Here is a 16,686-nt window from a genome sequence, read left to right as displayed (position 1 = left end):
TGGCTCATTCAGTTAAGTATCTGCCTTTCGCTCAAGCCATGATCCCAGGGTCCTGGGATCGAGTTCCACACTGGGCTCCCTGCTAAGCTGGGAGTCTGCTTCTCCCTCTGCCTCTACCTCTCCCCACTGCTTGTACTCTCTCTCTCTCTCATGCTCTTGCTCTCAAATAAATAAATTAAATATTTTTTTAAAATATTAGCAATTGAATGCAATAACACATTGGAAGAATCATTCGACTACCATCAAGTGGGATTTATTCCTGGACTGCAAGGTGGTTCAATATTCACAAATCAATCAGTGTGATATATCACATTAATAAAAGAAAGGATAAGAGCCAAGATCCTCTCAACAGATAAACGAAAAGCATCTGACAAAGTTTAACATTGATTCATCATAAAGCCCTCAACAAAGAAAGGATAGAGGGAATATACCTCAACATAATAAAGGCCATAATTTAAAAAACCCACAGCTATTAACATTCTCAATGGGAAAAAAGTAAGAACTTTCTTCTATGGTCAGGGACAAGACAGGGATGTCTACTTTCACCATTGTTATTTAAAAAGTACTAGTTAATATCTGTCACCAAACATGGTTAAAAGTTTTTTTGTTGTGATGAGAATTTTTAAGAGTTACTCTCTTAGCAATCTGAAATATACAATACAGTATTGTCATCTATAGTTAGCATACTGTATGTTACAACCTGATTTATTTTATAGCTGGAAGTTTGTATGTTCTGATCCCCTTCTCACATTTTACCCACCTTCCACCTCATCCCTGTGACAGTCACCAGTCTGTTCTCTGTATCTATGAGTTTGGAATTCATTCAATTATTTATCTTTTACATTCCACATATAAGTGAAATCATATGATATTTGTCATTCTCTGACATACTTCACTTAATAACTAGACCTTTGGTTGTCATTTCACAATATACACAATTATCAAATTATTACATTGTATACCTAAAACAAATATAATGTTATATTTCAATTATATCTCAATATTTTTTTTATTAAAAAAATAAAAAAGTACTGGAAGTCCTAGCCTTAACAATCAGACAACAAAAGAAATAAAAGGCATCTAAACTGGCAAGGAAGAAGTCAAATTCTCACTCTTTACAGACTACATGATATTCTATATAGAAAATACAAAATCAATGTATAGAAATCAGTTGCTTTCTTTTTTTTTAATTTTTTATTTTTTTATAAACATGTATTTTTTTTAAGATTTTATTTATTTATCAGAGAGAGAGAGAGGGAGAGAGCAAGCACAGGCAGACAGAATGCCAGGCAGAGGCAGAGGGAGAAGCAGGCTCCCTGCCGAGCAAGGAGCCTGATGCGGGACTCGATCCCAGGACGTTGGGATCATGACCTGAGCTGAAGGCAGCTATTAACCAACTGAGCCACCCAGGCGTCCCTAAACATGTATTTTTATCCCGAGGGGTACAGGTCTGTGAATCGCCAGGTTTACACACTTCACAGCACTCACCAAAGCACATACCCTCCCCAATGTCCATAACCCCACCCCCTCTTCTCCCAACCCCCCTACCCCCAGCAACCCTCAGTTTGTTTGTAAGATTGACAGTCACTTATGGTTTGTCTCCCTCCCAATCCCATCTTGTTTCACTGATTCTTCTCCTAACCACTTAAGCTCCCATGTTGCATCACCACTTCCTCATATCAGGGAGATCATATGATCCTTGTCTTTACTTGACTTATTTTGCTAAGCATGATACGCTCTAGTTCCATCCATGTTGTCGCAAATGGCAAGATTTCATTTCTTTTGATGGCTGCATAGTATTCCATTGTGTATATATACCACATCTTCTTTATCCATTCATCTGTTGATGGAAATCTAGTTTCTTTCCATAGTTTCGCTATTGTGGACATTGCTGCTATAAACATTCGGGTGCACGTGCCCCTTTGGATCACTACGTTTGTATCTTTAGGGTAAATACCCAGTAGTGCAATCGCTGGGTCATAGGGCAGTTCTATTTTCAACATTTTGAGGAAACTCCATGCTGTTTTCCAGAGTGGCTGCACCAGCTTACATTCCCACCAACAATGTAGGAGGGTTCCCCTTTCTCCGCATCCTTGCCAGCATCTGTCATTTCCTGAATTGTTGATTTTAGCCATTTTGACTGGTGTGAGGTGATATCTCATTGTGGTTTTGATTTGTATTTCCCTGATGCCGAGTAATATGGAGCACTTTTCCATGTGTCTGTTGGCCATCTGGATGTCTTCTTTGCAGAAATGTCTGTTCATGTCCTCTGCCCATTTCTTGATTGGATTATTTGTTCTTTGGGTGTTGAGTTTGCTAAGTTCTTTATAGATTCTGGACACTAGTCCTTTATCTGATATGTCATTTGCAAATAACTTCTCCCATTCTGTCAGTTGTCTTTTGATTTTGTTAACTGTTTCTTTGCTGTGCAAAAGCTTTTGATCTTGATGAAATCCCAATAGTTCATTTTTGCCCTTGCTTCCTTTGACTTTGGCGATGTTCCTAGGAAGATGTTGCTGTGGCAGAGGTCGAAGAGGTTGCGGCCTGTGTTCTCCTAAAGGATTTTGATGGATTCCTTTTGCACATTGAGGTCCTTCAACCATTTTGAGTCTATTTTCATGGGTGGTGTAAGAAAATGGTCCAATTTCATTTTTCTGCATGTGGCTGTCCAATTTTCCCAACACCATTTATTGAAGAGGCTGTCTTTTTTCCATTGGAAATTCTTTCCTGCTTTGTCGAAGATTAGTTGACCATAGAGTTGAGGGTCTATTTCTGGGCTTTCTATTTTGGTCCATTGATCTATGTGTCTTTTTGTGCCAGTACCATGCTGTCTTGATGATGACAGCTTTGTAATAGAGCTTGAAGTCTGGAATTGTGATGCCACCAACTTTGGCTTTCTTTTTCAATATCCCTTTGGCTATTTGAGGTCTTTTCTGGTTCCATATAAATTTTAGAATTATTTGTTCCATTTCTTTGAAAAAGATGGATTGTACTTTGATAGGAATTGCATGAGATGTGTAGATTGCTTTAGGTAGAATAGACATTTTCACAATGTTTATTCTTCCAATCCAGGAGCATGGAACATTTTTCCATTTCTTTGTGTCTTCCTCAATTTCTTTCATGAGTCCTTTATAGTTTTCTGAGTATGGATTCTGTGCCTCTTTGGTTAGGTTTATTCCTAGGTATCTTATGGTTTCGGGTGCAATTGTAAATGGGATTGACTCCTTAATTTCTCTTTCTTCTGTCTTGTTGGTGTAGAGAAATGCAACTGATTTCTGTGCATTGGTTTTATATCCTGACACTTTACTGAATTCCTGTATAAGTTCTAGCAGTTTTGGAGTGGAGTCTTTTGGGTTTTCCACATATAGTATCATATCATCTGTGAAGAGTGATAATTTGACTTCTTCTTTGCTGAGCTGGATGCCTTTAATTTCCTTTTGTTGTCTGATTGCTGAGGCTAGGACTTCTAGGACTATGTTGAATAGCAGTGGTGATAATGGGCATCCCTGCCGTGTTCCTGACCTTAGCGGAAAAGCTTTCAGTTTTTCTCCAGTGAGAATGATATTTGCAGTGGGTTTTTCATAGATGGCTTTGATGATATTGAGGTATGTGCCCTCTATCCCTACACTTTGAAGAGTTTTGAACAGGAAGGGATGCTGTACTTTGACAAATACTTTTTCAGCATCTATTGAGAGTATCATATGGTTCTTGTTCTTTCTTTTATTGATGTGTTGTATCACATTGACTGATTTGCGGGTGTTGAACCAACCTTGCAGCCCTGGAATAAATAGCACTTGGTCGTGGTGAATAATCCTTTTAATGTACTGTTGAATCCTATTGGCTAGTATTTTGGTGAGAATTTTTGCATCTGTGTTCATCAAGTATATTGGTCTATAGCTCTCTTTTTTGATGGGATCCTTGTCTGGTTTTGGGATCAAGATGAGGCTGGCCTCATAAAATGAGTTTGGAAGTTTTCCTTCCATTTCTATTTTTTGGAACAGTTTCAGGAGAATAGGAATTAGTTCTTTAAATGTTTGGTAGAATTCCCCCGGGAAGCCGTCTGGCCCTGGGTTTTTGTTTGTTTGGAGATTTTTAATGACTGTTTCAATCTCCTTACTGGTTATGGGTCTGTTCAGGCTTTCTACTTCTTCCTGGTTCAGTTGTAGTAGTTTATATGTTTCTAGGAATGCATCCATTTCTTCCAGATTTTCAAATTTGTTGGCGTAGAGTTGCTCATAGTATGTTCTTATAATAGTTTGTATTTGTAGTTGTGATCTCTCCTCTTTCATTCATGATTTTATTTATTTGGGTCCTTTCTCTTTTCTTTTTGATTAATCGGGCCAGGGGTTTATCAATTTTATTAATTCTTTCAAAGAACCAGCTCCTAGTTTCGTTGATTTGCTCTATTGTCTTTTTGGTTTCTATTTCATTGATTTCTGCTCTGATCTTTATGATTTCTCTTCTCCTGCTGGGCTTAGGGTTTCTTTCTTGTTCTTTCTCCTGCTCCTTTAGGTGTAGGGTTAGGTTGTGTACCTGAGACCTTTCTTGTTGCTTGAGGAAGGCTTGTACCGCTATATATTTTCCTCTCAGGTCTGCCTTTGTTGTGTCCCACAGATTTTGAACTGTTGTATTTCATTATCATTTGTTTCCATGATTTTGTTCAATTCTTCTTTAATTTCCCGGTTGACCCATTCATTCTTTAGAAGGATGCTGTTTTGTCTCCATGTATTTGGGTTCTTTCCAAACTTCCTCTTGTGGTTGAGTTCTAGTTTCAGAGCATTGTGGTCTGAAAATATGCAGGGAATAATCACAATCTTTTGATACTGGTTGAGTCCTGATTTAGGACCGAGGATGTGATCTATTCTGGAGAATGTTCCATGTGCACTAGAGAAGAATGTGTATTCTGTTGCTTTGGGATGAAATGTTCTGAATATATCTGTGATGTCCTTCTGGTCCATTGTGTCATTTAAGGCCTTTATTTCCTTGCTGATCTTTTGCTTGGATGATCTGTCCATTTCAGTGAGGGGAGTGTGAAAGTCCCCTACTATTATTGTATTATTGTTAATGTGTTTCTTTGATTTTGTTATTAATTGGTTTATATAGTTGGCTCTTCCCACGTTGGGGGCATAGATATTTAAAATTGTTAGATCTTCTAGTTGGACAGATCCTTTGAGTATGATATAGTGTCCTTCCTCATCTCTTATAGTCTTTGGCTTAAAATCTAATTGATCTGATATAAGGATTGCCACTCCTGCTTTCTTCTGATGTCCATTAGCATGGTAAATTCTTTTCCACCCCCTCACTTTAAATCTGGAGGTGTCTTCAGGCTTAAAATGAGTTTCTTGGAGGCAACATATAGATGGGTTTTGTTTTTTTATCCATTCTGATACCCTGTGTCTTTTGATTGGGGCATTTAGCCCATTAACATTCAGGGTAACTATTGAGAGATATGAATTTAGTGCCATTGTATTGCCTGTTACTGTATATTGCCTGTTACTGTATATTGTCTCTGTTCCTTACTGATCTACCACTTGTAGGCTCTCTCTTTGCTTAGAGGACCCCTTTCAATATTTCCTGTAGAGCTGGTTTGGTATTTGCAAATTCTTTCAGTTTTTGTTTGTCCTGGAAGCTTTTAATCTCTCCTTCTATTTTCAATGATAGCCTAGCTGGATATAGTATTCTTGTCTACATGTTTTTCTCGTTTAGTGCTCTGAAAATATCATGCCAGCTCTTTCTGGCCTGCCAGGTCTCTGTGGATAAGTCACCTACCAATCTAATATTTTTACCATTGTATGATACAGACCTCTTTTTCCGGGCTGCTTTCAGGATTTTCTCTTTGTCACTAATACTTGTAAATTTTACTATAAGGTGACGGGGTGTGGGCCTATTCTTATTGATTTTGAGGGGCGTTCTCTGAACCTCCTGAATTTTGATGCTCATTCCCTTTGCCATATTGGGGAAATTCTCCCCAATAATTCTCTCCAGTATACCTTCTGCTCCCCTCTCTCTTTCTTCTTCTTCTGGAATCCCAATTATTCTAATGTTGTTTCGTCTTATGGTGTCACTTATCTCTCGAATTCTCCCCTCGTGATCTAGTAGCTGTTTGTCCCTCTTTTGTTCAGCTTCTTTATTCTCTGTCATTTGGTCTTCTATATCACTAATTCTTTCTTCTCCCTCATTTATCCTAGCAGTGAGAGCCTCCATTTTTGATTGCACATCATTAATAGCTTTTTTGATTTCAACTTGGTTTGATTTAAGTTCTTTTATTTCTCCAGAAAGGGCTTTTATATCTCCCGAGAGGGTTTCTCTAATATCTTCCATGCCTTTTTCGAGCCCGGCTAGAACCTTGAGAATTGTCATTCTGAACTCTAGATCTGACATATTACCAATGTCTGTATTGATTAGGTCCCTAGCCTTCGGTACTGCCTCTTTTTCTTTTGTTTTGTGGTGAATTTTTCCGCCTTGTCATTTTGTCCAGATAAGAGTATATGAAAGGTAAAATACTAAAAGTGTGGCAACAACCCCAGGAAAATATGCTTTAACCAAATCAGAAGAGATCCCAAATAGTGAGGGGACAGAAAGGGTATATAAAGAGGTTCAAAAAGAAAGAAAGAAAAAAAAAAAGAAAGAAAGAAAAGAATTTAAATAGGAAAACAAATAAAGAAAAATATAAAAAGGAAAATATATATATTAGATAAACTAGTTAAAAATGTTAAAAAAGAAAAGGGTAAAAGTTTTAAAAAATTTAGCAGAAGAAGAGAAAAAAATGGAAAAGAAAATAATTAAATTAACTGCAAGACTAAAAAAAATCACAGGGAAAAAAAAAGAAAAGAAAAGAAAAATCACAGGGAGAAAGCCATGAGTTCCATGCTTTGCTTTCTCCTCCTCTGGAATTCTGCTGCTCTCCTTGGTATTGAAACCACACTCCTTGGTAGGTGAACTTGGTCTTGGGTGGGTTTCTTGTTGATCTTCTGGGGGAGGGGCCTGGTGTAGTGATTCTCAAGTGTCTTTGCCCCAGGTGGAATTGCACCGCCCTTACCAGGGGCCGGGCTGAGTAATCCGCTCGGGTTTGCTTTCAGGAGTTTTTGTTCCCTGAGCGCTTTCCGTAGAGTTCCGGAGGACGGGAATACAAATGGCGGCCTCCTGGTCTCCGGCCCGGAGGAGCCGAGAGCCTGGGGGCCCCATTCCTCAGTGCACCCTCAGAGAACAGCGCCCAGTTACTCCCGTCTGCCTGACCTCTGGCCGCGCTCCGAGCTCACCGAGCCTGCAACCGGTTCAAGGTAACCCCGAGCTGCGAGCTTACTGTCAGCTCTGTCTCTGTAGCCGGCTTTCCTGTTCCAATACACGCAAGCTCTGCAACACTCAGATACCCCCGATCCTTCTGTGACCCTGTGGGACCTGAGGCCAACCGCATGGGCTTCGCCTAGGTTTAGCCTCTGGAACGATGTCCCTCAGTGGAACAGACTTTTAAAAGTCCTGATTTTGTGCTCCGTTGCTCCGCCGCTTGCCAGGAGCCGGCCCCTCCCCTCGGGGTCTATCTTCCCGTCGCTTTGGATTCACTTCTCCACTGGTCTTACCTTTCAGAAAGTGGTTGTTTTTCTGTTCCAGAATTGCTGTTCTTTTTCTCTTCGATCTGCCGATTGATTTGCAGGTGTTTGCAATCTTTAGATAACCTATCTAGCTGATCTCCGGCTAGTTGAAGTAGTCTCAGCCTGCTACTTCTCCGCCATCTTGACTCCTCCTCCATCAGTTGCTTTCTTAGACACTAACAATGAAAATACAGAAAAGGAAATTAGAGAATCAATTCCATTTACTATAGCACCAAAAACCATAAGATACCTGGAAATAAACCTAACTAAAGAGGTAAAGGACTCCACCACAAAAAAAAAAAAAAAAAAAAAAAAAAATTGCTGGAACTGATACACAGGTTCATTAAAACCACAGAATACTAAATCAATGTAGAGAAATCTGTTGCATTTCTATACACCAATAATGAAACAGCAGAAAGAGTAGTCAAGAAATCTACCCCATTTATAATAACACCAAAAACCATAAGATACCTTCAATAAACCTAACCAAAAAGATGAAAGGCCTGTACTCTGAAAACTATGAAACACTGATGAAAGAAATGGAAGATAACACAAATAAATGGAAAGACATTCTGTTCATGAATTGGAAGAAGACATATTGTTAAAATGTCTATATTACCCAAAGCAACCTACACATTTATATACAATCCTCATCAAAATGCCACCAGCATTTTTCACAGAGCTGGAACAAACAATCCTAAAGTCTGTATGGCACCACAAAAGATTCCAAATAGCCAAAGCAATCTTGAAAAACAAAGTCAAACTGGAAGCATCACAATTCCAGACTTCAAGTTAAATTATAAAGCTCTAGTCATCAAAACAATATGGTACTGGCACAAAAAATAGACACATAGATCAAAAGAACAGAATAGAAAATCCAGAAAAGAACCTACAACTAAATGATCAATTAATCTTTGATGCAACAGGAAAGAATATCAAATGTTAAGAACACAGTCTCTTCAACAAATGGTGTTGGGAAAACTGGGCAGAAAATGCAAAAGAAGGACAGTGGACCACTGTCTCATACTTATACAAAACTAAATTCAAAATGGATGAAAGACCTAATTGTGACACAGGAGAATATCAAAATCCCAGAGGAGATAACAAGCAGCAACCTCTTTGACATCAGTCATAGCAACTTCTTACTAGGTATTTCTCCTGAGGCAAGGTCATCAAAAGCAAAAATAAACTATTGGGACTTCATCAAGATGAAAAACTTCTTCTGCACAGTGAAAGAAACAACAAAACTGAAAGACAACCTACATAATGGGAGAAGAGGTTTATAAATGATGTATCTGATACATAGGTTTATAAATGTATCTGATAAATGGCTAGTATAAAAAATATGTAAGGAACTTATCAAACTCAACACCCAAAAAAACCCAAATAATCCAGTTAAGAAATAGACAGAAGATATGAATAGACATTTCTTTTTTTAATATTTTATTTCTTTGTCAGAGAGCCAGAGAGAGAGAGAGCATGCACAAGCAGAAGCAGCAGACATAGGAGAAGCAGGCTCCCTACTGAGGAAGGACCCCAGTGTGGGACATAATCCCAGGACCTTTGGATCACCACCTGAGCAGAAGGCATACGCTTAACCAACTGAACCATCCAGGTGTCTCATGAAGAGACATTTCTCCAAAGAAGACATACAGATGGCCAACAGACACATGAAAAGATGCTCAACATCATTCATCATCAGGGAAGTACAAATCAAAACTACAATGAGATATCTCCTCACACCTGTCAGAATGGCTAAAATGAACAACGCAGCAAACAAAAGCTGTTGGCAAGAATGTGGAGAAAGGGGAACACTCTTACACTGTTGATGGGAGTGCAAATGGGTGCAGCCACTCTTGAAGACAGTACTGAGGTTCCTCAGAAGGTTAAAAATAGAACTACCTTATGACCCAGGAATTGCATTACTAGGTATTTACCCAAAGAATACATTAAAAAAAAAAAACCCTGATTCAAAGGGATACATGCACCCTGATGTTTATAGCAGCACTATCAATGATAGCCAAATTATGGAAAAAGCCCAAATGTCCGTCAAATGGTGAATGGATAATGAAGAGGTAATATATGTGATAGAATATTACTCAGTCATGAAAAGGAATGAAATCTTGCCATTTGCAAAGACATTGATGGAACTAAGGAGTATTATACGAAGTAAAATACACTGGAGAAAGACAAATACCATATGATTTCACTCATTATGTGGAATTTAAGAAACAAGACAAAAAAACATGGGACAAAAAGAGGCAAACTAAGAAACAGTCTTAACTATAGAAACAAACTGATGGTTACTGGAGGGGACATGGGTGTGGGTGTGTGGGTGGGGAGCAACAAAGATTGGTTAAATAGGTGATGGTGATTAAGGAAAGCACTTGTTATATATAAGTGCTGAATCACTAAATTTTACACTTGAAACTAATATTATATCGACCCTAACTTGAATTTAAATAAAAACTTGGAAAAAGAAAAGCCCTCAACAAATTGGGTGTAGAAGAAGCATATCTCAACATAATGAATATCTCACAGCTAATACTATACTCAACAGTACAAAAACTGAAAGCTTTTTCTCTAAGATCAGGAACATGACAAAGGTGCCCACTCTCACCACTTTTATTCAGCATAGCATAGAAATCCTAGCTAGAGTGGTTTTGCATGACAGAGATAATAAAAGACATCCAAAATGGAAAGAAGTAAAATTATCATTTGCAGATGATATGATCTTTATAAAGAAAAACCCTAAAGACCTGACCAAAAACTGGTGGAATTCATGAATGAATTCAGTAAAGTCACATGATATAAAAATCAACATACAGATATCAGTTGCATTTCTATGCACTAAAAATGAAATATCTGAAAAAGCAATAAAACTGTCCCATTCACAATAGCGTATAAAATAATAAAATACTAAAAAATAAATTTGATCAAGGAAGTGAAAGAGTTGTACTATTTGACATATAAGACTTGATGAAAGAAACTAAAGATGACATAAACCAAAACAGGATATTGTACAGATATTACCAATCTATAGTAATTAAAACAGTATGGTACTGAAATAAAAATGACCAACAGAACAGACTGTAGAGGCCAGAAAATAATCCATACATGTATACTCAACTAGTCATTAACAAGGTAGCCAAGAACAGTCAGTGGAGAAAGAATAGTGATGAGAAATTTTGATAACCACATGCAGAGAAACTGGACCCCTATGAAACAAAAATAAGTTTAAAATGGATTAAAAACTTACCCATAAGACCAGATACCATAAAATTTTAGAAGAAAACACTAGAAAGAAGCTCCTTGACATTGGTCATGGTACTGATTTTTTAGATATAACATCAAAAGTGCAAGCAACAAAAGCAAAAATCAACAAGCAGAACTAACCAACAACAAACGCTGCAACAAAAGAAACAACGAAAGTAATAAAAAGGTAATGTAAACAATAGGAGAAAATATTTGCAAGCCATGTAGTAGATAAGGGGTTAACATCTAAAATATATTTTAAAATTCATACAACTCAGAAATACAATCTGATTTTAAAACAGGCATAGACATTATTCAAAGAAACCATTTATAGGGCCAGCAGGTACATGAAAAGTTGCTCAACATTCTAATTATTAGGGAAATGAAAATCAAAACCATAAGAAGACACTACCTCAAAGCTGTCAGAATGGCTGTCATGAAAAAGACAAGCAATAACAGCATTGGGGAGGATGTGGAGAAAAGGGAACATTTGTACATTGTTGGCAGGAATACATATTTCTTCAGCCACTGTGGAAAACATTATGGCGATTCCTCAAAAACTTAAAAACAGAACTATCACATGACTCAGCAATTCCACTGCTGGTTACATATCCAAACGGAAAGAAAATAGGATATTAAAAAGATATGTGCACCCCCATGCATTTTGTTTTGTTTTTGAGATATAATTGGCATATGACATTAGTTTCAGGTGTGTAACATAATGATTTAATATTTGCACATGTTGTGAAATGGCAACTACAAAAAGTCTAGTTAACATCATCAACAAATTTGTTTCTTATGAGAACTTTTAAAATCTCTTCTCTTGGGGTGCGTGGTTGGCTCAGTTGGTACAGCATGAGATTTTTGATCTTAAGAGTCATGAGCTCCAGCCCCATGTTGAACCTAGAGATTACTTTTTTTTTCTTTAATATTTTATTTATCTATTTGACAGAGAGAGATCACAAGTAGGCAGAGAGAGAGAGAGGAGGAAGCAGGCTCCCCGCTAAGCAGAGAGCCCGACACGGGACTCGATCCCAGGACCCCGAGACCATGACCCGAGCCGAAGGCAGCGGCCTAACCCACTGAGCCTCCCAGGTGTCCCCTTAGAGATTACTTTTAAAAAAAAGAAAAGAGATCTACTCTTAGCAACTTACAGATATGAGTATAGGATTATTAACTGCAGTCACCATATTTTACATTACATCCCCATGACTTATTTATAACAGGAAGTTTGTACCCTTTGACCCCCCCCCCACTCATTATGCCCACCCTCCAATGCCCACTTCTGGCAACCACCAATCTGTTCTCAGTATCTATAGTTCAGATTTTTTCTTTCTTTAGAGTCCACATATAAGCAAGATCAAGTGGCATTTGTCCTTATTTCACTTAACATAATGCCCTCAAAGTCCGTCCATGTTGTCACAAATGCCAAGATTCCCTTTTTTATGGCTGAATAATATGCCTGTGTGTGTGTCTGTCTGTCATTTAGGTTGGTTTCATGTCTTGCTATTGTAAATAATGGTGCAAGAAAGATGGGGTCAGTTATCTTTTCAAGTGAGTGTTTTTGTTTTCTTTGGAAAAAAGGTCTATTCTGATTTTCTGCCTATATATTTTTTTTCATTTATTTATTTTCAGCATAACAGTATCATTATTTTTTCACCACACCCAGTGCTCCATGCAATCCGTGCCCTCTATTATACCCACCACCTGGTACCCCAACTTCCCACCCCCCCACCACCACTTCAAACCCCTCAGATTGTTTTTCAGAGTCCATAGTCTCTCATGATTCACCTCCTCTTCCAATTTACCCCAACCCTCTTCTCTCTAACCCCCCATGTCCTCCATGCTTTTTGTTATGCTCCACAAATAAGTGAAACCATATGATAATTGACTCTCTGCCTGAGTTCTCTCACTCAGCATAATCTCTTCCAGTCCCTACAAAAGTTGGGTATTCGTTCTGCCTATATTTTAATCAGGTTGTTTGATTTTTGTTGTTTGTTTGTTTTTTGCTATTGAGTTGTATAAGTCTTTATGTATTTGGGATATTAACCCCCTGTCAAATATATGATTTGCGTACACTAATTTGCAAATTTACTTGAATATATTCAATAGGTTTCCTTTTCATTTGTTAGATGGTTTCCACTGTTTTGCAGAAGCTTTTTGGTTTGATATAGTCCCACTTGCTAATTTTTGCTTTTGTTACTTTTATTTTTGGTGTCAAATTTGGGTGTCAAAAAATTCACCAAGACCTATGCCAAGGAGCTAACCACCTATTTTTTTCAGGAGTTTTATGATTTCAGGCCTTAACCTGGTGCTCCCACTTTTACTGCAGTATCATTTACAGTAGCTATGATATGAAAACCACCTAAGTGTCCATCAATGGATGAATGGATAAAGAAGACATACAATATACAATGGAATATTATTCAGCCATGTGGAAAAAGGAAATACTGTCATTTGCAAGAACATTAATAAGCCTTGATGGCATCATGCTAAGTGAGATAAATCAGACAGAGAAAGAAATATACTATGTGATATCATTTATATGCAGAATCCAAAAAAGCCAAACTCTTTCCTTTTGTAAAAATGGAAAGTAGAATGGCAGTTACCAGGAGCTGGCAGTGGGGAATGGAATTGGGGAGATACTGTTTTAGGGTACAAATAAGCAACCAGTAGCTAAGTCTTAGAGATCTAATGCACAATCTATGATTATAGACAATAATGTATTACTATAAATTCTAAAATTGCTTAGGGACTAGATCTTAATTGTTCCTACCAGGAAAAAAATCTTAATCATATGATATGATAGTGGTGTTCACTAACATTACAATGATAATCATATTACAATATATAAATGCACCAGACCAACATGTTATATTCCTTAAGTTTAAATAGAATGCTCTCTTTTTGGCTGTGGAGAAGCAAATTACCATGTTGTGGAGGGGATCACATGATAGGGAACAGTAAGCACCTTCTGGGAACTGAATTTCACACTCCCACAATCACAAAGAACCAAACACTGCCATCAACCAATGAGACTGGAAGAGCAGGGGATCCAGCTAACCTACAGCAGGAAAAGAGACCCACAGAAACTGAAAGATAGTAACTCTGTTACTTTAAGCTCCTGTTTGTACTAACTTGTTATGCAACAATAGAAAGCTAAAACAAACAACATGGTTCATGTGGAGATAACCTGTAACTTCAGGGTCATTCTCTTCTTCGGTGTTTAAACCTGGTCTGTGGTTGCATGAGGCAGACAGCAAATTTGTGTATTTTTACAAAGACCCACACCCCACAGAACTACCTAACCTACCGGAAATCAGTAATGAGGACTGCACTGAGGTCACAATTTCTGCCCCATGCCTTTATCTCATCTTTGTGGGAGAGAGGAAAATATAGGGCATATCTGCCTTCATTTGGTATCCATGAGCCACAGATTCAGGAATGGATTATAACTATTTGGCAGAAAAGCAAATTACAAATGAATTTAACAGGTTTTTCTTTTTCCTTTTCCAATGAGGTCTGGAAGGACTTCTACCACTTTCAAAAAATTTTCCTACAGCTGGCTTATTTATTTAGAGTTTTGGCACAGGGATGGCTGGCAGAATGGATTTCAACAGGAAGACCCTTGCAATGGTGGAAGCATATTTTCAGAATAAAAAGGGAGAGAGCAACCACGTGTTTAATGGGTCAGTGTATTAATTATGTATTATTGCATAACATATTTCTTCAAAATTTATCAGCATAAAACTATAGACATATATTATCTCTGAGGTCAATAATCCAGGCATTGGTTTTGCTGGGTGGTGCTGGATCAGGATCCTCCATGATTTTGTAGTCAAGCTGAACCAGGACTTTAGTGATCTGAAGGCATGACTGAAATAGAATTTTCTTCCAAGCTCACAAATCTGGATCTTAGTAAGAAATCTCAGCTGTGGACTTTTTCCATTAGCTACTCACAAGATGGCAGCTAACCTCCACCAAACAAGTTATCTAACAGAGAGAATGTGGAAGGGAAGAGAAAGGTAGAAACCAAGATGAAGGCACAATATACTTTATAACTTAATCTGGAAACAATATACAATCACTTTTTCTATACCCAATTGACCACAAAGTTGAACCCTCATAAAATGTGGAATGGCAAAAATCATACAAGGGTATTAACACCAGAGGGAGGGGTCATTGGGAGCTGTTCTGGAGGTTAGCTACTGCAACTGGAAAGTCTGAACCATATTCCTCATTTGATCCAGCAAAAATAAGAACATAATTCATGTATCTGAGGCTGAAAGTGTTTCACAGCTTTGGGGATCCTACCATCTTAGGGTAAAAATCTGTAACCAACCACGACGGATTTTCATTGCCTACCTTATCCTACTATTGATCACTGTTTTCTCTCCCTATTCAACAAGCTTCAAACCATGAGCTCATTTGGGCTATCTCTGCTAATGAATATGACTTGAGTCTTACAAGTGATGTTCTGAAATGTTCTCACCAATTTCTTGACTCGTCTGTATTCTTCTTATTCCATATATCACTGGCAAACCCTACCTTAGGTAATTTTTAAACAGTTTAGCCTAGATTTAAAAAAAAATAATCCTGACAGCTCTTTGGGAGGCAGAAGTCCATAGCCTCAATGGAAAGGAGAGAGGAAAACAAGACCTGGGAGGAGGTGAATTACTATCATTTCTGCCACTGCTGCTTTAAGATAGATCATAGAAAGTTGCTCAACTGTGTGGAATCTATTAGGAAAACCTACAGGGTGAAATCACAGGTGAGTGGGATCAGGCTCAGCAGCAACCGAGGTGGAAGAGATTGAGAGATGGACAGCACCAAGATAATGAGAAGGTACATGAGATCCATGTCAATTACATCCATGTTCTCTGCTCTTCTAATGATATTTGGAAGAACATAGCCAACAAAACAAATCTGTGCCTCTCTGATTATAACCCCCATCCCAAGTTCTTCCCAATGCACAACTGGATTTTTTTCCCCTACTGCTGCTCTTTTCTGACTTCTATTGGTCTCCACACCCATCATTGAAACAGTAAGGGATAACATCAACAGGGAAATGGTCTGAAGGCAAAACCCAACCTCAGAATTAGACAGGTGTGTGGTAGCTAAAAAATAAAAGAGGAATGATGTGTGAAGTAATTCTTTGATTATTTTTAAATCTTAAACAATTCCACTAAGTTGGTTCAGTGCAGACAAAGCATGCACAAGCCAGACTTGTTTGTTTAAGGTCTTTCCCAAAGAAATGTGAAGAACTTGCTGAAGGGTTATTTCTGAGTCTTTGACTCCCTCTATTAACAGCAGAAATAAGAACATTCCACACCTCCCCATCAAAAAAAAAAAAAAAAAAAAAAAAAAAGATTTTACTGGTAGCTTGAAAAGTGACAGTAGCTTTTATTGAGAAGGAAATGTTTCTCCAAAGAATAGAGTATCCAGATGTACTTATGACTACATCAAAGACAAGTTTTGGGGGATTTTCCTTTGTTTTGTTATAGCACATAACAGTTCAGTTCTTTAGAAACAATAGTTCCTCTGATGTCTCCATTTTAGAGATGGTTTTTCCAAAATAAAATTCCGTATTTGGGTGGAATCCATAATTCAATGGGCAAGTCTGCCATTAAAAAAAAAAAATCTGTTTGGACACTTATCTCTTAAAATAGATACTGATCAGCTACTCTTGGCTTTGAAATAAGCTCCTACAATTCAGACAAACTTGTATTTCGCCTTTTCAGAATAGAAGAGATAAATTCCCCATTAATAGAGCTTGGCTGCTTCTATAGACAGCACACTGGATACAAGTATGGAACAATTCACGTTTGCAGCTTTTTCCAAT

The sequence above is a fragment of the Mustela lutreola genome, chromosome 7, assembly GCF_030435805.1.
Source record: "Mustela lutreola isolate mMusLut2 chromosome 7, mMusLut2.pri, whole genome shotgun sequence".
NCBI lineage: Eukaryota > Metazoa > Chordata > Mammalia > Carnivora > Mustelidae > Mustela > Mustela lutreola.
Note: the sequence above shows the minus strand (reverse complement) of the source record.